Raw genomic sequence first — 24,633 nt, forward strand, 5'->3', positions numbered from 1 at the left:
AGTCCCAGATCACTTCAATAAAGCAAATGCCACAATAAAGTTAAAAAAAAAATATATATATATATATATACTTTTTTTTGTTTCCCAGTGCATATAAAAGTTATGTTTATAACTATACTATAGTCCATGAAGTGTACAATAATATTATCTAAGAAAAAATATGTATATGTGTGAGCATACCTGAATTAAAATACTTTATTACTAAAAATGCTAATCATCATTTGAGTCTTCAATAAGTCATAATCTTTTTTGCTAGTGGAGGGCCTTGCCTCAATTTTGATGGCTGCTGACTTCTCAGGGTCACAACCTTCAGCTGAAGGTTGTGGTGATTTTGGAATTTTCTTAAAAGAAGAAAACAAGGAAGTTTGCTATGTCTGTTGACTCTTCCTTTCACTTGAACACTCTGTGGCCATTGTAGGATTATTAATTATCTGAATTTCAATATTGTTGTGTTATGTCTTTGGGAATAGAGAGGCCCAAGGAGAAGAATAGAGACAGGAAAGACCCCAATTGATGGAGCAGTCAGAACATACACAATATTTATTAAGTTTGCCAACTTATTTAGGCACAGTTCTTGGTGCCCCAAAATAATTACAATAGTAAGATCAAAGATTACTGATCATAGATCATCATAACATATATAATAAAAATGAAAAAGTTTAAACTATTGCAAGAATTAACAAAACGTGAGAGACATGATATGAGCACATGTTATTAGAAAACTGGTGCCAATAGACTTGACTCAATGAAGAGTTGACCCAAACCTTCAATTTGTATAAAATGCAATATCTTCAAAGTACAGTAAAATGAGGTGTGACTGTACACAAAAAAAGAATAAAAGGCAATGCCAAACATAGAACACTCACAAGCACACTTTAACAAAAGCAAACTCAAAATAGGACTCAGTAACAACTTTAAGTACTTTTCCAATATGTTATATGGTTTGATTGGGCCAAATAAGATCATTACTTATATCTTATAAAATAATAGAGTAGTTTATGTGACTTCTGATTAGATATTTTACATTCAACTTCAGTTCTTTACTGTCCCAACAATTCCTGGCATAATGTCTACTGGTAAGATGGCCAAGCTTAGACATCCCCTCATTTATAGAAGAATATCCTTCCACCAATCAGTTCCAATCATTGAAGCTAGGATCTCAGACTTTTATCTTACCAGGATACCTCTGAGCCGGGCTACATTCACCTTCTAACTGATTATGTTCAATCACCTACACAACAAAGGAAACAAAACAGAAAAAGTTGCCAGGAGCCCCAGAACAAGTTTACCTAGTTGAATCCATGATCCATATGGGGATGGAGCATAAAGAGTCAGCCCCCATCACATCCCACAGGGATGTTAAAAGGAACAAAAAATGCAACATGGGATACTCAAAACCAAGGGAAAACCAACTGGAAGAGATTTTTTTTTAAACTCATGCGATACTACACTCCTCCTGGAGATAGAAGGAAAGACAAAACAATCACAGTTTGCCATATGATACTAAAATGTAATCTTCATTAAGTTTTGGATTATCCCATCTCTAGAAGTCACCAGGTAATTTTCCATTGAAGACTAAATGAAATACCAAGCCACCTAAGCCTCTGAAATCTCCAGAAACTTTTCAGAGATTTCAGTTCACTTTTCTTGGGATAGCCCCAATAGTGCAATCATTTATGCCATTGAACACACAACATTTGGACTGTACTCCCTCTTTTATGCCTCACTTATTTTTTTTAAATGAGGGGGAAGGACATCTATCAAAAATTCATGTGATTGAAGCATATGTCTGCAACATACTTTGTTGGAGGAAAGTATATCTTAAGGCTGTTTTTTTCTCTACTGACACAAATGGTTTTGTTGTTGTCATTGCTTTTTAACAACCAAACAAATGAATACCATGAGTCTTTGTATTCTCTTGGCATTAAAGTGAATTCCGTGACTGTGTAGATTTGTTCTACTATAACATTCCTAGTTGAATTCTGCCTGTTCTTCTTTGTTCATCAAGAGTAATTTTAGTACATGTGTAGAGCATTCTCAGAGATTTTATAGAGATGATAAAGTAGGTATAGATTTTTGAGGTTCCTTATATCTTCTGAATTGCTTTTGGGGATAATAATACTAACTGTAATATTTTCTACTTATTTGCTATTTTATCTCTCTTTCACATAGCTTGGAAAATTGATCCATTGATACTTCAAAAATTGTCCTATCTCCAGTGTGTATTAGGACTGATTCACATGTTCTTCCTAACTTCATTTACTGAAGTTTTATTTTTACTTTTTCATATAGCCTTTTTTGGGGAATGAGATATTAGAGTCCACTTATGCTGTGTTCCCTATCACAAATGATGACATCAAAGAAATGCTGATAGATGTATTTTACATTTTAGCAATTTATTGTTCTTCCCTGTGAATACAGAAAAGGTCTTGAAATGAGCTGACTTTTGGATCTCACAATAAACTTTCTGAAAATTCATTTCCTCCATCATAGTTCTTTGTTGTTTTGTGAGGGTACATCATCTGCACTAAGTAATGTTTCACACATCATTTTGTATTCTAACTGCAATTGACTTGGCTGCCATCTTTCTGATTGGCATTTTGTTTTTTGTTTTTTTTTGTTTTTGTTTTTTTTTTTAACTACTTTGGATTCCTCATTTAATGATACTTAGTAGTAGACTTCAGGACTGTCACTTGATCTTACTGCACCACTTAGCTGCCCTTAACCAATATTAAACTATCATTAAATCAGAAATCAGTGAAGGTGCAGATGGCAAGGCACCATGGTCCTTAGGCCAAGTAATTAGATAGCTAAAGCTCTACAGTTTGTTGAGTCAGAATAGATGGTAAATCTCAGAGGACCACTAAAAGTTGCACTTAGCATAGTGTCTGGAACATAGTAGGTACCTCATTGTTTATTGACTTACTAATTGATTGCCATGAGAGTTGGTAAAGACTGGTGAACCTCCAAGCCATGAAAAAGCATGGAACTGGTAACTCCTATTTCATTCAAGTTATGTGAATGGCCAAGATACCTAAAAATTAATCTGTGAGCTAGTTAACAAATGTTTATTAAGCACCAATTATGGCATAGGCTTTGTGAATACAGTGGGGATACGAAAGCTAGCTCCTGCTCTCAAGGAACTCTCAATCTAATGGAAGGATATGACATGCAAATAACTATGTGCAACTCAAATATAAACAGGATAACTTAGAGATAATCAACAAAGAGAAGGCACCAGCATTAAGAGGAGGTGGAAAGGCTTTTTGTTGAAAAATGGTGTTAAACTTAATTAGAAACAGTGTTAAGTAACTATGAATAAAGCTCCCTACAGGCTGCATATTAACTTGATTATAAAATGTAATAATAAATTAAATAAATAAAATGTAATAATGTGTTTTGTTTTATTTTTATTTATTTCTTAAAATATTTCCCAATTGCATTTTATGGCTTAGGCCACCCTTGGGAGTGTTGTGGAACCCACAAGTCTTTCTATTTGACATATCTGTTAAGGGTGTTTGACATTTCTTTTAGAAGATTTTAGAATATATATATATATATACACATATATACAAAGACATATATATTGTGTGTATATAATGTATAATGTATATATTATATATGTGTGTATGTGTTTGTATCCCTAGATAGAAAAAGGAGAGGAGTTTCTGATAAAGAGCACAAGCCTAGCACAGAGATTTCCTAGAGTTGTGCTATTCAACTTCAATTATCCAAAGGACTTGCTGTAGTTCTCTTGCTGCTAAAACCAGAGTAACTAATAATTTCTTGACTTGCTTCTATGATAATTTTATTCTTTAAAAAGTAGAGGAACTGAACAAAAGAAAGCTCTCTTCTGTGTGTGCATCTCAGCACAGAAATAATGATGGGAACCTTAAAGGGAAATGACCTCTTGGTGTAAAGAGTTTGGATAGTGAAGTTGAGAAAAGCTGGTAATACTTAATTTTTCAACAAGTCATATACAGGAGAATAAGGAAAGGACTAGCACCAATGGATGAAGAAAAAAGCATGGCACTGTTCACCAAGAATGGTGTCAAGATCATTAAAGCTCACAATGGGCTTACACAGAGGGAAAAGCTAAAGATGTCAAGAAAGTTTTTTTTAAGTCATCTGTAATAGCTGTATTGGGGAAAAGAATAGGGTCAACAAAGGAAGAGGACTGCTGTTCAGGACAAACAGGACAATGAATACTGATGACAGGGAGAAAGCAGACATGGCCATTTTTTCTTTGGCTTCTTTTTTTATTTGCCATAGAATATGACCTTTGGACTATAAAGGGAGGCACAAATATGGCTAATATAGGGCTGACCCTCTAGAAAAATAAGGCAATCATAATAGAATGTCTAGTTGCCCTTGATCAGTTCACATTCTCAGGTCCTGAAAGAATTGATGGATGTAATTGCTGAGCTAGTGTCAGTGACATTTGAAAGATTGTGGAGAATGAGAGAGGTACCACAGGACTGAAGGACAAATGTCCCAGTTTTCAAAAATAGAGGGGAATAGAATTTGCACCCTGTAAGCCAGTGAGTTTGACTTTGATTTTTCAAAAAGTTCTAAAACATATTATTATAGAGGAAACAACTTCTGCCATACTTCCCTCTTTGGTTCCTAGATTTCCTTAAAAGAGTATATTTCCTTAACATAAAAAATATCTAGAAAAGGAAATGGTAATCACAAAAAACTGACATGACCATCAATTATGGGTCATATCAAATAAAATTTTTGGATTGAGTTATTTAGCAGGTTGATAAGTGGAATGCTGTGAACATATTTTTCTAGATTTTAGTGATTTACTTGATAAAGTCTTTCATGCTATTCTTATGAAAAAATATGAAAAGATGGGGGGAGGGTAAATGACAAAACACTAAGTATGCCTGGGAACTGGATGAATGGCCAAACCAATGGAACTGTCATTCATTGTTTGATATCACCTTATTAGGAGTTACAATAGTATTCTAGGAATCTGCACCTAGCCCTGTATTTTTTAATATTTTCATCAGTGATTCACATAAAGATACAGATGGCATATGAATCAGATTTTCAGATGACACAGAGCTAGAAGGGAGGTTTGATCAGGCTAAAACTTTGGGTCAATGCTAAGATAATTAAACAGCAAATATTAAGTTTCCATGAGTTCAAGTAGAAATGTTCCAAGTGGAAGATTGCAGAGACATCATCTTAAAAAAAGGTCTGGCCTTTGTAAGTTCAGTATGAGTAAAGAGTATGATATGACAACCTATAAAGATTTTGTGGCATTAAAACTACAATAAGGGAGACATAGCTCCCAGGAACAAAAATGTGATAGTCATGTCATACTCTAAGTTAATCTGACCATATGTGGAATATTTCTTTTAATTCTGGGCCATATTTTGAGAAGGACATTGATGATCTGAAGAATACAATCAGGATTGTTCAAGTTTATGCCATTGGAGGGCTGGTAAAGGGAAATAAGCATTTTTAGCCTGGGGAACTGAAGACTTAGGAGGGACATAACAGCTGTGTTCAAGTACTTGGACTGTTATGTAGAAAAAGGATTACATGTGTTCCCTTCATCCCCAGAAGGCAGTACCAGGAGCAATAGGTAGAAGTGGAAAAGAGAAAAAATTGAGCTTGATTAAAGGGAAAACTTCTTCACGAGTACTGCTGCCCAAAACTAGGATGAACTGCCTCAGTGGGCAGAGTTCTCCCCCTTTAATACCCCAGGAAAACTTCAGGAGGAAACTGGAAGGCCACATTTAGAATATTCTATAGATGGTGTTCTGTTTTATGAGTTGAACTGGTTGACTATTGATGTCTCTTCTAACCCTCAAATACCTGCAATTCTGTAGTTGAAATAGTTTTGTTCCCTAGCAATGTAGGAGGTAGCTGAGAGAAAATAGGAAGGGACAAACAAAGGTGTCTCAGTCAGGAAAGATAGTTGATACTAGTCCCAAATGTGATTTGCCAAATAAATATATAGAAAAAGGAAGAGAGATCACAAAAAGCCTACATGGCCATATCAAGTATGGGTCACACCAAATAAACATTGCCTTTTTTTGAACTAAGTTATTTAGCAAGCTGATCAGGGAGATGCTATGAATATAGTTTCTTTGATTTTAGTGATTTACTTGATAAAGTCTCTCATGCTATTCTAGTGAAAAAATGGAGAGATATGAAATAAATGACATCACAGTAAGTGAGTGACTCTCAAAGAGAAGAAAAAAGAGAACATGAAGCAAAGAATGTTAATAAGTCTCAATAAGAAATACACCATTGAGTAGTTTGGGGGGAAACATTTCAAAATGTCAGGAAATGAAAATTAAGGATGGATCTGTGGGATAAAAAATGTAAAATATCATTGGGCATATGCTGAATAGGACCTTAGAAGTCACCTTTATCTGAAACTCCTTTCTCTTCTCTTTCTGTCCAGGGGCACATATGTATATATATACACATACATGTATGTGTATATATATACATATATATGCACATATACGTAACATACTTTATTCCATTGATAAATAAATGGAGGCCCTGGGAGACAAGGGAACTTAGAAACCATATCTACTTAACTGTATAACTAAACTGGGAACCAGGTCACAATATAGTTCTTGAGTTCATTTTAACTCATTTTTCACTGTGTACTTTTTCCTCCCCAACTTATAAGACTTGAGGCTATTATCATAAATATTTTATATGCCCTTTTAACTTTAGGTAAAGGATTATTTTTTTTAACCCTTACATTCTGGCTTGGGATCATCATCACTATGTCTTGCTTCCAAGGCAGAAGAGCGAAAAGTGCTAGGAAATGGGGATTAAGTGACTTTCTCAGGGTCACACAGCTAGGAAGTATCTGAGGTCAGATTTGAACCCAGGACTGCTCATCTCTATACCTGATTTTCAATCCACTAAGCATCCTAGTTGCCCCCAAGGTTGAGGATTCTTAACCATTTTTGTATCATTGACTCCTTTGGAAATCTGTAAAACTTATGAACTTACCCTACCTCAGAATAATGTTTTAAATGCATAAAAATACAATATTTAAGACTTCAAAGGAAATAAATTCTATTGAAACACAGTTATCAAAATATTAAAGAAACAAAATTTCAGATCTCAGGTTAAGAACTCTTTGTCTAAGACAAAATGTTCAGTCATCACAGCTAATCTCCTTCTACTTACACATTGAGGCTTTGCTTATTCTCTTTGGAGAGAAATCATAGTTTCTCCCTCTCAAGTCATCCTTTCAAGAGCTGGTAGCTGCCAGCCCAATGCACAACCAGTAAGATGCCTACAAGAGATCTCATCCCTTTCATGATGTTTTTCCCTTTTGATTTGTTGGTTGTGTTGAAATTGTTGTTCTATAATAGTTCAGAGGATGTTGAACTAAAGAGAAAATTGCCCTCAATAAAAATCAACTACACCAAATTCTCTTCTCTCCCTGTGAAAATGATTCTTTTATATTTTGTCCTTCTTGTGATAACACCTAAGGAAAAAATGGTCCTGTAGTATATTATTTCCCAATTATCTTCTCTGGTATTGGTTCAAAGTAGAGGAAGAGGACATGATCATGAAGCTCATAACATCTGATCTTTTCTAGACTCCTGAAAACCTGAGAATCACTTTCATAAGCTAAATCAATATTAGGTGTCACCTGGTGGCAGGTAAGGGCAAGTCTATGGCTTTTCTAAGACCATGCAGACATTGAATTTTTCACATACTGGAGAAGGGAGGAAAAGAAAAGGAAAGGAGGCAGAGACATCAGTGAAAAGTACAGATGTTACATTAGTGACAGGTCAATAGATCATAGCATCATGGAAGAGACCTTAGAGGCCATTTAGGTCAACTCTATCGTTTTATAGATGAAGAAAACTGAGGCCCAGAGAGAATAAGGAACTTGCCTAAGGTCACATAGGAAGTTAATGTCAGAGCTAGAAATCAAACTCAAATCTTTCAACTGCAAATCTAGCATTCTTTTTATAGCATCATGAAGAGAAGATCTCCAGTTCCAAATTTGTATTGGTGTCATCCATTTTCATTCTCTTTCCTTAGATTCCCAGGTCAAGGACCTAAGAGAATACTATTGATTCAGAGCACCTCAAGAGCCTTTTAAAGTCTAGCCTTCCCCCAACGTGTTGTTTCTCCTTCATTTTGAAAAAGATCAATGTCATCTTGGGAGTAGAGTCTTGACTTTTACATGAATTGGATTAAACGAAATAGGAGGTACAAAGAGCCATCAGTTTCACTTTCTCTTCCAGAAAGACCAAAGTTCACTGGCAAGACAAAAGTCAAGATGACTGGTAATGGCTTAGGATGCAGTGGGTAGCCTTAGTGCCTTCAATGTCTGGCCAAGCTCTAAGCACACCACAGCACCTTCTTCAGCTATTGGATTAAATTTTTCTCATCTGCCCATTCTGCAAGGGACATATTCTTCAGGGGAGGGGGGGGAGGATACCTGTATTAGAATCTCCAATCACAATTTAGTAGTCTAGAATGTAATCAGTATAGGGTAGGGAGATCTTAACAATTTGAATGGAATACCCGTATTCCTGTGTTACTAGATAAAAATAAAAACCTAACTCCTGAGGAAATATTTTTGATTGGCTAAATGAATACATTCCTGGGTCCTATATGTGAAAAAAGAAAAGCATCCTTTCTTTGAGGGGTCCAAACCCAGGAACCTTTTATACAAGGTTTGCCTATAACCAGAGGGTAGCAAAGATAAGAAGGTGACTCATTCTCTCTCTAGGTCTGTCTGTCTTAGTTTGTATATCCCTCCCACCATCAACCATGCCATCAAAGCTCCTAGTTCAGTTAGAGACAACACTTCCAGTTGGAGGAAGAGGAATGTATTGCAGAACAGATAGGAATTCAAAGGTATGGCCACTGAAGAGAAGAGACAGCTTCAACAATTGTGACTTGTCATGGTACCCAACATGTGAATGCCCAACTTCTCAATAAAAGAGCAGTTCTTGGGAACCCAGCTGAATAGCTCATCCAACAGAAACAATGGATGCAAGAGAAGATCCAAAAACACTCTATGAAGGGAAAAAGGACTTTTAAGACACTCCATGACTTGTCCTTGTGAATTATAACATAAAATATGTGTGGCTCACTACTATTACAATCTAAATTAGGGTGAATGTTTTGTGTCAAAAACTCTTAGTATGGGTCTTGATAAAATCTAATACCTTATTTAAAAAAATAAACAAGCCTTACTTTCTATCTCAGTATCAATCCCATGTATTGATTTCAAGGCAGAAGAGTGGTTAGGACTAGGCAACATGGGTTAAATGATTTGTCCAGGGTCACACAGCTAGGAAATACCTGAGGTCAGATTTGAACCCAGGACCTCCCTTCTCTAGGCCTGGCCCTCAATCCACTGAGCTACCTAACTCCTCACTACTGCTTTATTTTTAATGGGAAGCACATCAGTTAGAGGGTCACCAGCTATAGAGTAACCCACAGAGTAAAATCCCTTAGCATATAAGGGTAGCAGCCAACATCTGGGATCTTAACTTAAGTATTTGAGCACAAGTCTGGGTGAGTAGCCTGGAGAAGATATTATATATATTCTTAGATATAAAGTTGGAAATGATCCTAAAGACCAAATGGTACAAACCCATCATTTGACAGAAGAGAAATAATGAGTCACAGAGAGGTTTAAATGAGTTGTTCAAGATCACACAAACATTACTTATTAAGCCTAGATTCAAACCCAAGTTGTCTGGCTCCAGACTTAGCACTCTTTCTATTAAGCTATTCTGATGCTTGATTCTCAATTAGTGCTACTATTGACTGAGGTAGACTCAGTGAATGATGGACAGGAGCACAGAGTAACAGCTTCAGTTCTCACAGAAGCACATATCAGAGATGTCAAGGCCATGTTAGTAGCTGTGGTGCTATTGTTCAAAGAGGGCTGAGTAAATGTGATGTCCCATTTCACACGTCTCTACCCTCAAATCGCAATTAAATTTGGCCATGATTTTTCTAGGGCTTGGAAGAAGTCTGATGCTTTTTCAGCCAATAGTGACTAAATTAGACTAGAATTCTAAGTCCTATGTCTACAGAATTTTCTCTCCAATGAAGAGACTGTATTTGTTTCAGGAAAAGCATGGCCCATTCAGTCAAACAAATCATCTTCTCACTTAGAGGCTCCTTCTACGCCTGACAAAGGGAAGTATTTCGTTTTTAAACCCTCTGGAAGAGGTAGAAGTAGCCTCCTACATGACTAGGTCATATGTACCTAAGTGTTCTTTGGAGTATTGCTGAAAAAGTCCATCCTTTTTATGCAGAAAGCACTGCCTTCTCTGACATTCTGACACAATTCACTTTGCTAAAAGGGGAAAACATCAACCCTCAACAGATTACATCAGTGTGAGTTCACTCCTTGAAAATATTCCCTCCAAGCTTCCATATACAGGTGATAAAACATAATACACTTAGGAATATAAGTGACTATTTTCTGAAAAGGGGCATGGTTTGTATCAGACCTGTGACTTCATTAGTCAGGAATTCCAAGTACGGAAATTCTCTCTACCAATGAGGATTAGCACCTACACTGCAACTTCTAGTCTTAGTGTCATCTAGGGCACCTAGTGGTTCAGTGACTTGCCTGCAAGAGTTGTCAAAAGTGTGACTTGCTCCTAGGTCTTCCAGATTCTCAGATTAGTTATAGCTACTATACCCCACAGCCACTCACAGTTAATCCTCATATAGAATCATGGACTTAGAGCTAGAAAGAATAGTAGAGTTAAACTAATCCAACTCCTTCATTCCATAGAGGAGGAAGTAGAAGTCTAGAGAGGATTAGTTCCTGAAGGTCACACTGTTAGTAAGGGCAGTCAGAATTTGAACTAAGGTCTTTTGATATTAAATCAAATTATTTTGCCACTATACTTAAGTCCTTCCACAAATCCTTTCCCTTTGCCAGAAGTCACTTTTTTGAACTAGGTGATGACTGGAGAAAGATAGAAATAAGTATTTCTGGTGAAGTTTCATGTGGCAGGTAAGGGGAAAAGATTTGGAAACTAAATAATCTTACCCTAAAGAACAAATGCTTCACAGAACAAATCATAGGAACAATCAGCAACTTCATTAAAGAAAATGACAATGAGGAGACAACATATGAACATTTATGGGATGCAAAGTGGTACTTAGGGGAAATTTATATCTTGAAATGCTTACATCTAAAAGAAAAGTTCTGCATCCCACTGACTACCCTTTCCTAGAGATATATTTCTTCAAAAGATAGGAGACTCAAATCCTAGGAGTAGGGAGATTAGTTCATACACAGTCTCAATTCTCTTCTTCCCTGCCCTCCAGGGTCTCTGGGGAAGGAGAGCAAGGCCACTGGACTCAAAGCAGTCAGATTTTGGGGGGTCTAATTTTCTAAAGGAGGAGCTACAACAACTAGAAGCTCTCTGAGGATCCTCTAAGAAAGAAAGATCTATTTTTTAAAATATCATCTAGAGGAAAGAGCTCCAGATGGAAGAATCAGTGACTTTTATGGTCTAATCCAGATTCTGCTACCAACTAAATGTGTAAGCTGAGGCAAGTCTCACCCCCCCCCCCATGTGAGTTTTCATTTCCTCATCTTCAAAATGAAAGGTTGGACTATACAGTCTTTAAGTGATTACCAAACTGTCACTGAAATAGACAGTATAGCTAGAATAATATTTCAGACTAAGTATTTTATAGAACATATTCCAAAGTCATTTCAAAATTACCAAGCTATTCTACTAAATTACCTTCTGACATTATATCAGTGGAGAAATTTAAGGCCACTTAGTATATTATAGTTAACTGAAGCTTTTTGTTTGTTTTGTATTTCATGCTATAATGGGATCTTTAAGCTAGAACACCATTCATCCATATTCACATTCTAAAAGAATTTTTGAGGTTCAGTCAGCTTCCCCTGGATAGATCTATAGTTGCACCCCCAGGAAGACAGCTGCTTCACTTCTTTTCAACTAAACCTATCAATGGTTTTCATTCAGAACAGGAAAAATGCAGTTTATTCAGGTGTGTGGAACACAAAAATTGCTGATCTGATTTCTTTTAACATTCCCTTGCCAGCAGTCCCTCAACAAATCCTATTATTTGGGCTAAATCTCAGCATGGAATATTTTAGTCCAGAGAGACTGCTCTGGGTAAATGATAAACACATGAACATGAAGGTTACAATGTCTATCCATTAAAACTCCTAAGTGTTTACCATTTTAACCTTAATTTAACCCTCATCATTTTTTTCTTTTCCTCACTTCTTATCAGTTTTTAGTGCCATGCTACTAGGAGAAGTTGAAATGGGATAGGGACTTGGGGAGGAAAGAAAGTATATTATAAACATACTTGTAGTTAGCTCCCAACCTATAAGCAGGTTTATTCCAAAAGCTTGTTTGAAAATTGATTTCTCTGTGTGAATCTGTACTTCAGCATTGTTTTGATTTGCATCTCTCTAATTATGAGAGATTAAGAACATTTTTTCCTGTGCTTGTTGATAGTTTTGATTTCTTTATCTGAAAACTGCCTATTAATGTCCCTTGAATGGCTTGATTTTTTTTGTACAATTGACTTATTTCCTTATAAATTTGAAAAATTAGACCTTTGTCAGAGGTTTTTGTTATAATTATTTTCCCAACTTGCTGCTTCCCTTCTAATTTTGGTTGCATTTGTTTTGTTTGTACAGAAACCTTTTAATTTAATGTAATCAATGTTATTCATTTTAAAATTTGTAGTGTTCTCTATTTCCTGCTTGGTCTTAAATACCTTCCTTTTACATAGATCTAATAGGCATATCATTCTATGTTTACCTAATTTGTTTATACTTTTCCTCTTTATATTTAAGTCATTTACCCTAGCAGATTGGCCAATATGACAGTAAAAGAAAATAATAAAGGTTGGAAGGGTTGTGGCAAAATTAGGACACTAATACATTGCTGGTGGAGTTGTGAATTAATCCAACCATTCTGGAGGGCCATTTGGAATTATGAACAAAGGGCTTCAAAAGAATGCCTGCCCTTTGATCCAGTCATAAGATTGCTGAGTTTCTACCCCAAAAAGATAATAAGGAAAAAAAAAACTCATACAAGAGTATTCATAGCTGCACTCTTTGTGGTGGCAAAAAATTTGGGAAATGAGGGGGTGTTCATTTTTGGGGGAATGACTAAACAAGTTGTGGTATTTGATGGTGATAGAATACTATTGTGCTGAAAGGAATGATGAACTGAAGGATTTCTATATGAACTGGGAGAACCTCAATGAACTGATGCAGAGTGAAATGAGTAGAACCAGGAGAATATTGTACACAGAAAGTAAAACATGATGGAACTATCCAATGTAATGGAATTTGCTACTAGTAACAATGCAATAAGCTAGGACAGTCCTGAAGGACTTATGTGAAAGAATGCTATCCACATTGAGAGAAAGAACTATGAGAGTAGAAATGCAAAAGAAAAACATATGACATCACTTATCACATGTATATATGAGTATGTGATTTGGGGTTTAGGCTTTAAAAGATCATCCTATAGCAAAAGGGAATAATATGTATAAATATAAGTATCAAGTGACAACATTTGTACAACCCAGTGGAATTGCTTGTTGGCTCTGGGATGGGGGGGGGGTAGAAGGGAGTGAAAGAAAATGAATTATGTAAACATGGAAAAATATTTTAAAAGAAAAATTAATAAAAAAGAAAAAAGATCATTAAAAAGAAAAACATTAAAAAAACTGGTTGCTTAGAATTTTGAATATTTTACAAAGAAATACTACTTCTGCTGCTGTTGCTGCCACTACTACTAGTACTAATACTACAACAATTACTACTACTACTACTACTTCTATTTGACTACTACTACTATTAATTATAGAATGATCTGTTATAGTGAGAATAATATTGGAGTTGGAGGGTCAAAGAACCTGGGTTCTAATTCTAGTTCTATTATTTGCTACCCCCAAAACAGTGGGCAAACCATCTAATTTCTCTGGGTCTCAGTTTCCTCACTTATAATTGGAGGGAGAAATGAATTAGATGACCTCTGAGGTCCTATTTAGCTCTAAATCTATGACTGTATGAACATTTTAACAACCAGATTGACAGGATCTTGCCACATCTTTTTAGACTGATATATGGTTAGAAAAGAAAATATTATAAGATTTAAAGTTGGATTTGGGAACTTAGAAATCATCCACTCCAAAACTCTCATTTTACAGATAAAGATACCAAGACTAAATGGGAAAGTGGCTTGCCCAAGGTCACAAAGTAGGGGATAGAATTGGAACCAACATCCTCTGACAATAAATTCAGTTGTCTTTGTGCTTATAAGAAGGTAGGAATTAAATTACACTTTTTAAAACAGAATCAGAGATCTGAAATTTCATCATGGTGGATCCCTCTTCAACTGACATATAACATGTTTTAAAATAAAAGATTTTTGAGAGTTTCTGTGACTGAAAAATTCTGTGCTTGAAAAATAAACCAGTGACCAACCTGCTCATGAGTCTCTCTGAGCTTAGATTGGTCTTTAGGAGAGAGTCATGGTCTCTATTGCCATTCCTCTATTTGAAAGTCTTTCCAAGCCACGATGAACATAGTATAGGGCCTCTACGAATTGTAGTGCTATTAACGTATCTGTAGGGATGTTGTACATCCTCCAGATTGGAGTAGATCAATAAGTAGAAATGTTGTTCTTCTTCAGTGGCATCCAGTTTTTTACTGAGTCTTAGAAGGACCCTCAAGTTATCACTGGCACAAATAAAATAAGTGCAATCTGGCTTAAATAGGAAATAAAAAGGAAATAAACTAATTATAATTTGAAATTTTGTACAAAGGTAGAGGAATGTGCAGGCATCTTCTGCTTGCCCTTGGTCCAGTTGAGGCCTGTTTTCTAGAGAGTGAGGTTGTCTAGTAAAAAGAAAACTGACTGAGTAATGAAGGTCTGGGTTTGAGTGTCAAATCTATGACTTAATATCTCATTTACTTTTGGAATCTTATTCTCTTTATCTGAAAAATGAGAAGATTGAATTAGATGACTTCTACTGCCAGCATAGCATAATAGGATGCCTGGCCCAGTGGATAGAGGGCCTTGGGGTAAGAGAGAACTGGTTTCAAGTTCCAACTCTTACCATGTCATGCTGGACAAGTCACTTGATTTCTCCTTGCCTCAGAGCACTCTTGAAGACTCTTTAAATTGCAGACCAGTTCTGATTTTCTTTAGTCAAAGTAGTTTCCTCATATGGAGTTCTCCAGGCCAAAAAAAATGACAGTTCCTTCCCTTCCTCCACTATGTCCTCCCCCCAAAAGAAAAAAGTCTCTTCCTTCTTAATATAATTAAGTTCCCTAATTTTTCAATTTAAAGGAAAAGCATGGAAGAGTGGCTAAAATGCCACAACTAGAGTTGGGAGATCCTGGGTTCAAATTTGACCCCAGACACTTCCTACTAGTGTGACTCTGAGAAAATCACTTAATCTCATTTGCCTACCCCTTGCACTTCTTTCTGAGAGTTATTATTAAGATAGAGAGTATCAATTTAAAGTGAAAGCAAAACTACAATATAAGTAAAAGTAAAAATTTAATTAAAATAAAGCATTTACCACAAAGACTTACACATAGTAGGTTCTACAACAAATGCCTTCTTTTTTCTCCTCCCCCTTTACAAATATTATGTAATTTTATCTTCATGAAAACCCTAGGAGGTAATGTTATTATGATCTCCATTTTATAGTTGAAGAAACTGAAGCAGACAGAAGTTAAATGAAAATTCCAGATCCTTATCATTAGGAAGTATTTGTGGCAGGATTTGTGCTTGGACCTGGCTGATTCCAGATCTAATGCCATCCAGATGCCTCTAAGGCTTAGATGTCAAACCCTGAAAACCAGAGAACCTTCAAAGACCATCCCCCAAACCCTGCCCCACATTTGTCCTCATGAAAAGAGAATAATCCCTTTACCAAATCTATTCTAGTACTGGTAGAGTAGTGGACAGAGTGTTGAATTTAGGGTTAGGAATATATGGGTTCAAACATCACTTTTCACACTGGCTATACAATTACTGACAGGTCACTCTTAGTGGCATCAAATTCAAAAATAAATTAGTTTATACATTAGGATTCCTATCAGCCAAATATTAACTTGGTTTTAAAACTGTAATTCTACCTATTTTTATCATTTTTTCATTTATTTTATTAAATATTTTTAATTTACATTTTAATCTGGTTTGGGGAACAATTGGATGTATTGTGAGCCACAGGAACCCAGCAGTTTCCCCGTCTCTCTGTTTCATACCTCCCCAGAAGTTATAAGGAAATAAAAAATCTTTGCCTTGTAGATACCCTAGCATAGGATAAATTTGCTACCAATAGACTAGTCACTTGGTAAGTTGTCTGTGGAAACAGAAAAAAATACAAAAGATCCCTTGGTCCTATACAACCAACTTCAACTTTCTAGAGGGATGGCAATAGAATGGCAGAGAGGGTGCCTAGAAGTTGATAAGAAAACCAGTTTGGGAGCTATTTGTGTACTTTATCTTCACTTATTGGTACTCTGGAGTTCATTGCCCCTTGACTATGGGGTGGGTATAGAATTGGAGGAATTCAATTAATCTTGACATACTCATTATAAATGAAACCAGAAGAAAGAAGGAAGTTGCAGCCAAATCAAAGGAAGATTCAGAGATTGTCCCTTGAGAGACAAGTAAAATAGTGGAGGGAGAGAAAGGAATTTTCCTATAGAAATGGAACTGGAATTAAATTTTGATGAAAGCTAGATACACAATGATGTAGAGGTCAGGAGGGAGGCATGGGGGAAAGCCGCTACAAAGGCACAGAAATGGGAGAATTGGTGTAAATGGGAAAGTAGTTTGTCTGGAATGTAGAGAATATGAAAGACAGGCTGTTCAGTGATGCTGGAAGATTAGGGCCAGACTGTGAAGGACTTTAAAAAACAAGTAGGAAAGTGTGTATTTAATCTTAAAATCAAGAGGGAACTAATGACGCTTTGTGACAAAGGGAGTGACATAGTCAGACTAGTATTTTAGAAGAATCATTTTGGCAGCTATGCAGAAGATAAATTGGAGAGGGGGAAGAGTGAAAAGCAGAGAGAGAAATTAGGAGGATACTGCAATGGGAAATAATAAGGTACCAAACTAAGGTGATGTCCACTTGTGTGGAAAGAAAAAGACAGAAGTAAGATGTAGTAAGTGAAGTAAGAAGTAAGTGAAGGTAAAATCAAGACTCTCTATAATGAAGAATACATAGACAAGAATGACAAATAATTGGAAGGCATGGATGATGCTTCATTGATGACCATTGGAAGGAATTATTTACATTGATAAGCTCATAGATCTCCTTGCATATCTGGGTGCTGGTGGCCTTGATAGTAGCATTATATAACCCTGTACTATCTTCCCAGAAAATCCTTATAAGACTCTTCTGAACTTAGTTCTCGTATCCAGACTAGCCTAGGAAGAATCTCCATTCTTATGGTTCAATCTTCTCCTTGCCCATAATGAAAATGACTTTGGAGAAGAGATAAAAGGGATATCTTTGAGGTCATCTAGGCAACATCCATCTTAAAGGAATAGGGCATGTGCCCATTTTGTAACTAGTGAAACTGAGTTCAGAGGAGGTTATGTGATTTTTCCATAGTCACAGAGGACTCCAAGTTCACTTTCAGCACACTTTTAACTGCACCACAGTTTTGAAGGACTAGAATTTAGTTGAGAGATCAGGAATGGGAGAAAACACAGCTCTGTGAGTCTTTGGAATAGAAGCAATAGCTAAAGATCTGTGTTCATTGAGCTCTCTCAGGGAAATAGTGTGGGAAATGGAATGAACAAGAAAGTCTATTGAATAAAAAGGTCACAAAGAACAAAGAATTGGAAAAAAAGTCTTTAGATCTTGAGATTAATCAATTCTTAATGACCTTGACAATACTGTTCTAGGAGCATGGGGGGGAAAGAAGCCAGATAGTAGGGCTTGAATGATGGTAAAGAAATGGAGACAGTCAGTATAAACCACTGATTAGGGGACTCTAAGTGAAGGTTAGTAGGAAAAAAGGATATTGCTAGAAGAGATAACTGGACCATACAGTTAGTTTTTTGAGGAATTGGTAAAATCTGTGTCATATATCAGGCCATGTATGTATGGTAGGAAGGAGGAAGGTGTAATTACTGAGATTATAATCTGAAATAAGGTGTCTTGGAAAGGTAGCATTTTCAAAGATTTACATGAGCATGAATCAATCAATAAAGCTTTTATTAAACCCTTTATTAAGTCTGGCAAATAGCATGCTAGATACTGTGCTAAATTCTGGGCATTAAAAAAAAAGGGCAAAACATGATACCTGTCTTCAAGGAGCTCACACTAAAGGATTTTTTTCCCTTTTCTGTGAATTTATTCTATTTTTGAAATTCTAAATTTAACAACTCCCAAACACAGAAATTTCCATAGACATAGCAGAAAAGAAAAAGTGAAACTCTATTATCTACAGCTTGCTTTTCAAAGTACAAAATGAATTCAACAGGCAATTTTCAAAGCTGTCCTGCTTGTCTATTAGGGGAGAAAACATGCAAATAACTGCACATACAAAATATAAACAGTGAAAATGAAAGGTGATCTCAGAGGGAAGTATTAAGAAGTGAGATCTTAGAGAAGAGGAAGACCTTCTACAGGAAATGGGATCTGAGCTGAGGCTTGAAGAACTCCATTAGTGGTCTCCTGGAAATATTAGTCAATTGGGTTCTATGCTATAGTCATAAAATCTATACCTAATTCCAGCCGAACATCTCACAATTGCTTACCCTAGCCAGCAAGGAGAACCAGTCAAAAGATCATTGGATCAACATAAATTCATAATTCTAATTGGGTAAAAGACTCAAAACATTCTCTGATATTAATAATTGGTCAACAATCATTTATTAAGGGTTCACTTTGTGCCAGGAACTATGCTAAATGTTGAAAATACAAAGAGAAGTGTGGGGAGATGATCTGCCCCACTATAAGCTCACATTCTGATGGGGGAAACAGCTCATAAATAATTACCTCCAAGTTCAATCCCATTCTACTCCAAGCCCCTCTGTCTTCCAATCTTTCTTTTAGTGAAATCTTCATTAGTAGTGAACAAACAATACATTAGGAATGTTGTCTTCAGTTCTGCTGCAGAATCACAAAATCCCAAGGACAGAGGTAATCTTAGAAACCATTTAGTCCACTCCAGTGCCTCTGGGAAAAACAGTTCTCCAACTATTCAAGGCAAATAAATAACTCCTCTCTTTAGAGTACTCCCTGAAAGAAGGATTCTATAGCCTCCTCTGCTAACTCTGTCTTCCCACCTCTTCCTTTTTCAGGTTGACAAAACACTTAGAATCCTAAACAGTTACAAAACACTTATGGAACATTAAATATGGAAAAGGAAACTCATAGTATGTCTAGGGGCAGGGGAATATGGGGGGGATGGGAATGATAATCAAATCTATTTCCAAAAAGCCCACACTTCTTTCCTTCCCAAAAGAATATCTAAGAGACATACCCAGTTAGGCTGTAGGCTATGTTATAATTAGAACAATATGGTCCGATTGAAAAGACATGTGCCTGTTTGCATGAAATGGAAGCATCTGCTGAAATTATTTGAGGTGTCCCATCACTAATTAAAAGTGCTTTCATTTATAGAGGACATGCCATATGGGCTCTGTTGATTCCTGGGTTTCTGGATCTGAATGGGTGGTGGGGGAGTTGTTGAGGGGAGGCGGATGGTGAGGAATACCCGGAAAAAATATGATTTAGCCTTCCAAAAATTGTCATTACAACACAAGGAGCCACGGGGATCTGTTAGAAGTTGTTTTAGTGAGACACAGGAATTATAGGAGATGCCCTAAGTTGTGCTTGCCCACGCATGCCTAAACAGATTTAGCTCATCAGCTTCATCCTTGAAGCCTTCCATTACCCGCCCCGCTAATTATTCAAACTATATTTTGATCTTAAAGCTCCCATTTGAATCATGTATTCATCAGAGCCATAACTAGCAGTTTTTATAACCTGGGAAATGGTAAAAAATAAAAATAAAATGCCAAGGCAAGTGTCAGGTGACTCGATCTCAATTAGTTGGGTGTGGGGTGGGAAAGGAAGGAGAGGGGAAATAATTTGACAGCCATGGAGATCCAGGGATATCATAAGACTGCTTTTGCTTGGAAGACTGTAATGGGGAGAGGGTGGCAGAAAAAGGTCAGGAAGAGACTCATCTAGGTTTGGTCATGGAAATGTTACAGGAAGGCATCTATCTTTAACTAATTATTTTTGCTAACTGGGTCCTAAATGTCATGGTCACAATCATATTGAAGGACAAATCCTACCAAATGCCCTCTAAATGTCAGTGTTCTTTTTATTTATTTATTTTACCAATTACATATAATAACAAACTTCCACATAAGTCTTCAGAAGTTAAATGATTTAGATTGTCTCCCTCCTTATATCCCACCCCACTCCCTTGCAGAACTGACAAGTAATTCAATCTAGGTCATATATATATCATCAACACATTAAATGTCGGTGGTCTGATGCAAAGTCCCAGTTGTCCGGCCCTTAGTTTTGGCTCTGCCGTGTGTAATCTTTGTTAGTGAGGTCTACGACATTAAGGGATTAGTTTACATCTGGTGCCCTGTCATATTTCTATTGGATTGAATGGGATACCTAAGGAAGTATCTTTCCTAGATATGCTAAGAAGATTCTCACCACCCTTTATTCCCAATTTCTAATGTGTACTATCTATCCTCTGTAGGTGACACTGCCTATTTCCTGGTTTGGTGTTTATTCTTGAAAGCACTCAACATTCATAGTTTTACTACTCAGTTTGGAGCCTAGATCTACTAGGTGGCTACTAACCTGAACTAAAATTAAACAAATTAGACTACTCTCTGAAAGGGTTCTCAGGCTGTAAAAGTTAAAATTAGATCTCAATAATAAAAATATATTTTAAGAGATTTATTAATGATCATTAGAAATCAAAGAATAAAGAAGTTACAAAATAAAGACCACGTGCCCATGGCTGATCAGCCAGTTGAAACACCTGCCTTACTACAACCAAGCTTGGAACTGGAAGTAAAGAGGTGGTACCTTCCACATCCCTGCCTAATATCCCCTATCTACAGGAAGTACTTACTGACAGGAAGTCAGTGGGCTCCTGGGAAATGTAGTTCATTTTTAGGGTAACAGATTTTCAATTATACATCCCCCCCATGGGATCCATAGAAGACTGGTCTCTCCAATGGATCTTGTAAACATAACCAACTTTGAAATTACAATAATTTGGGGATAAAAGGAAAAGAGAACAAGTCGAACCATATATTAACATAGCCTTCTCTGCTCACTCTGTCTTTTTCACTCATCCTTTTTCAGGCCGACAAAACACTTAGAATACCAAACAGTTATAAAGCATTTATAGGATGAAGTAAGAGCAAGAATTGCTACCAAAGTGACCCTGGATGGGTTACTTAGTTTTTCAGAGCTTTAATTTCTTCATCTACAAAGTGGAAGTAATGGCACATTTCCCTTGTTGGACCATTAAAATGAAAGCAATATGTAAGGAGTTGGTGTATTGATCCCAAAGATCCTTATACAGGCAAATTATTGGTGTTATTATTATTATGAATATGATTAATTATGTAAAAGTTACTATTCTGCTGTATTGTTTCAGGACTATGGGGTTACAAAAAGGGCCCCATACTGGGGCTTATAAGACCCCAGGGCTACTTATTGCTCTTTTTAGTGTGCCATAATCCAGGCTGTTACTTTATCTTTTAAGGCATCCACTTCTTCTTCTACAAAAATGAAATACCTAGACTAGATCCTATTTATAGCTAGAATTTTTTTTCTCACTCTAGAGCAAAACAATAGCAGAAAGTTGGGTGATGACAGAATACAGGGAGGTTTGGACCCAAATGCAGTCCCAGGACCGGGCTCCAAATGGAAGTGAGAGAGGGAGGTAGGTCTATAGTGGGAGTAATCAAAGTAATAGGGCTCCTAGAAAGAATGGAGCTATGAACTAATGCAACCATTTGGAATTACATCCAGAGAGTTCTAAATTTGTGTATGCCCTTAGAACCAGGAATGCCTTTGCTGGGTCTGTTTCTCAAGGAGATTAGGGGAAAAGGAAAAGAACCTAGATGCTCCAAAATATTTATAGCAATTCTCTTTGTGGTGACAAAGAACTGGAAATAGAGGGGATGCCCATGAATTGGGGAATGGATAAACAAATTATGATACATGATTGTGATGGAATACTACTGTTTCATAAGAAACAATAAGAAGGGTAATTTAAAGGGAAAAAAACAAACAAACTTTGAAAGAACTACATAGGATAATGAACAGAGAAATAAGTAGAACCAAAAGAACATCATACACAGCTATAGATGAAATATTTGAAGAATAAATTTTTAATGTAATCTCTATAGAATGAACGGAAAAATGGAAACATGAAAGATATAATTTATATATATATATATATATATATATCTTTTCCCTAGATAAGGTCTTTATAATATGGTAAGGGGAGGGAGGGACTGGAATACTTATAAATAAATTATATTAATAAAAATATTGTCATGGGACACCAAAGTGAGACCTGTGCTACTAAGGCAAAGCACTTCAATACTATATCTGACAAGTGGTTATCCATCTTTTAAAAAATATATTTTATTTCTTTCACTAAATATCTTACAATTATAATTTTAAAAAGCTTTTTTAACTATCATTTTTTTAAATTTTCAAGTTCCATATTCTCTCCCTCCCTCCTACCTATCTTCACCCTCCTTAAGAAGGCAAGCAGGAAAATTTCCAGAAAATTGGTGAGAAGTGGAGGGTAGCAGCTGCTGCTGCCTAAGCTCCATTCCTAAGACCTCACCACATCCTACCCCCCCATATCCTTTTTCTTCCATTCACTCCCCCATCATCTCAATTGGCTCCTGGGCAGTCCCCTTTCACCCTATCCTGAATATGGGCATTTCAACACCCTGTGCACTGCTAGCATTGCTCCCCACTTATAGAAAATGGTGAAGGAAGCAACTTATTAATGTTTTGGGAGTAAAACCCAATGCCACCCAGGAAGAACTAAAAAAGGCATATAGAAAACTAGCCTTGAAATATCACTCAGATAAGAATCCAAATGAAGGAGAAAAACTCAGATTTCCCAAGCTTATGAAGTGCTTTCTGATGTAAAGAAGGGAGACTTATATGACAAAGGTGGAGAACAAGACATAAAAGAGGGTGGTTCTGGTGGTGGCTTTGGTTCTCCAATGGACATCTTTGATATGTTTTTTGGAGAGGGTGGAAAAAAGCAATGGGAATGTTAGAGGTAAAAATGTTCATCACTTGTCAGTGTCCTTACAAGATTTATATAATGGTGCAACAAGAAAACTGGCTTTGCAAAAGGAATGTAATTTGTGATTAATGTGAAGGACAGGTTGGTAAGAAAGGAGCTGTAAAATGGTATCTCAATTGTAGAGGTACTGGAATGCCAGTAAGAATTCATCTGATAGGACCTGGAATAGTTCAGCAAACTTAATCAGGTTGCATGGAATGCCAAGGGCATGGGGAATGAATTGGCCCTAAAGATAGATGTAAAAGCTGTAATGAAAGAAAAATTGTTAAAGAGAAAAAAATTCTGGAGGTTCATATTGACAAAGGCATGAAAGATGGTCAGAAGATAACATTCAATGCTGAAGGTGACCAGGAGCCAGAATTTGAGCCAGGAGATATTATCATTGTTTGGGGTGAGAAGGACAATCCTATATTTACACATCAGAGTGAGGACCTTTTCATCTATATGGATATCCAGTTGGTTGAGGCATTGTATGGTTTTTAGAAGCCAATATGAATTCTTGATAATAGAACTATAGTCATTACTTCTCATCCTGGTCAGATTGTCAAACATGGAGATACCAAATGTGTACTGAATGAAGGCATGCCTATTTATCACCAACCTTATGAGAAAAGAATTCTAATAATTGAATTTAAGGTAAACTTCCCAGAGAATGGCTTTCTTTCATTAAATAAGCTATCTTTACTGGAAAGTTACTACCTGAAAGAAAGGCAGTAGAAGATACTGAAGAAATTGACCAGATAAAACTGGTGGACTTTGACCCATCTCAAGAAAGAAGGCAACGTTACAATGGGAAAGCCAATGAGGATGATGAGCAAGATTCCAGAGGTGTTTAGTGTAAAACCTCTTAATGGGGGCGGGGGAAGCAGTGAATAGTCTTCATTGTAATGCTGGCTTTTGATTGCAGTAGTGAATGAGAGAAAGTCTATAATCATTTTAACACACTCACTACTAACTATTGTTTTTGTTGTAATATTCAACTATAGTTGTGTTTTTAAAAGTTAATAAAATTGGTGACATAAAATGCTGAATTTGCCATGTATGGTGTTCAGTGTACAAGATAGTTTAACATCATTAATTATTTCCTTATGGTAAAGACGACTCCGAACATTTTTTTCATGACTTGCACTTTTTTGTTTCAATGTGTATATGCAGTGGCTTAGGCTGAGGTTTAATTCTTGATTGACTAAAATATACACAAGCATTTTTAATTGTTAAGCTCTGGAATTAAATTTTTGTGCTGAATTCACCATCAAAAAAAAAAAGGA

The 24,633-nt window shown here is 36.3% G+C and overlaps 1 pseudogene; it reads left to right on the top strand.

Moving 5' to 3' along the window:
* Nucleotides 1-23,033: 23,033 nt before the first annotated feature.
* On the top strand, nucleotides 23,034-24,214 carry LOC107649137 (dnaJ homolog subfamily A member 1-like; annotated as a pseudogene).
* The last annotated feature ends 419 nt before the right edge of the window (nucleotides 24,215-24,633 follow it).

The sequence above is a fragment of the Monodelphis domestica genome, chromosome 4, assembly GCF_027887165.1.
Source record: "Monodelphis domestica isolate mMonDom1 chromosome 4, mMonDom1.pri, whole genome shotgun sequence".
NCBI lineage: Eukaryota > Metazoa > Chordata > Mammalia > Didelphimorphia > Didelphidae > Monodelphis > Monodelphis domestica.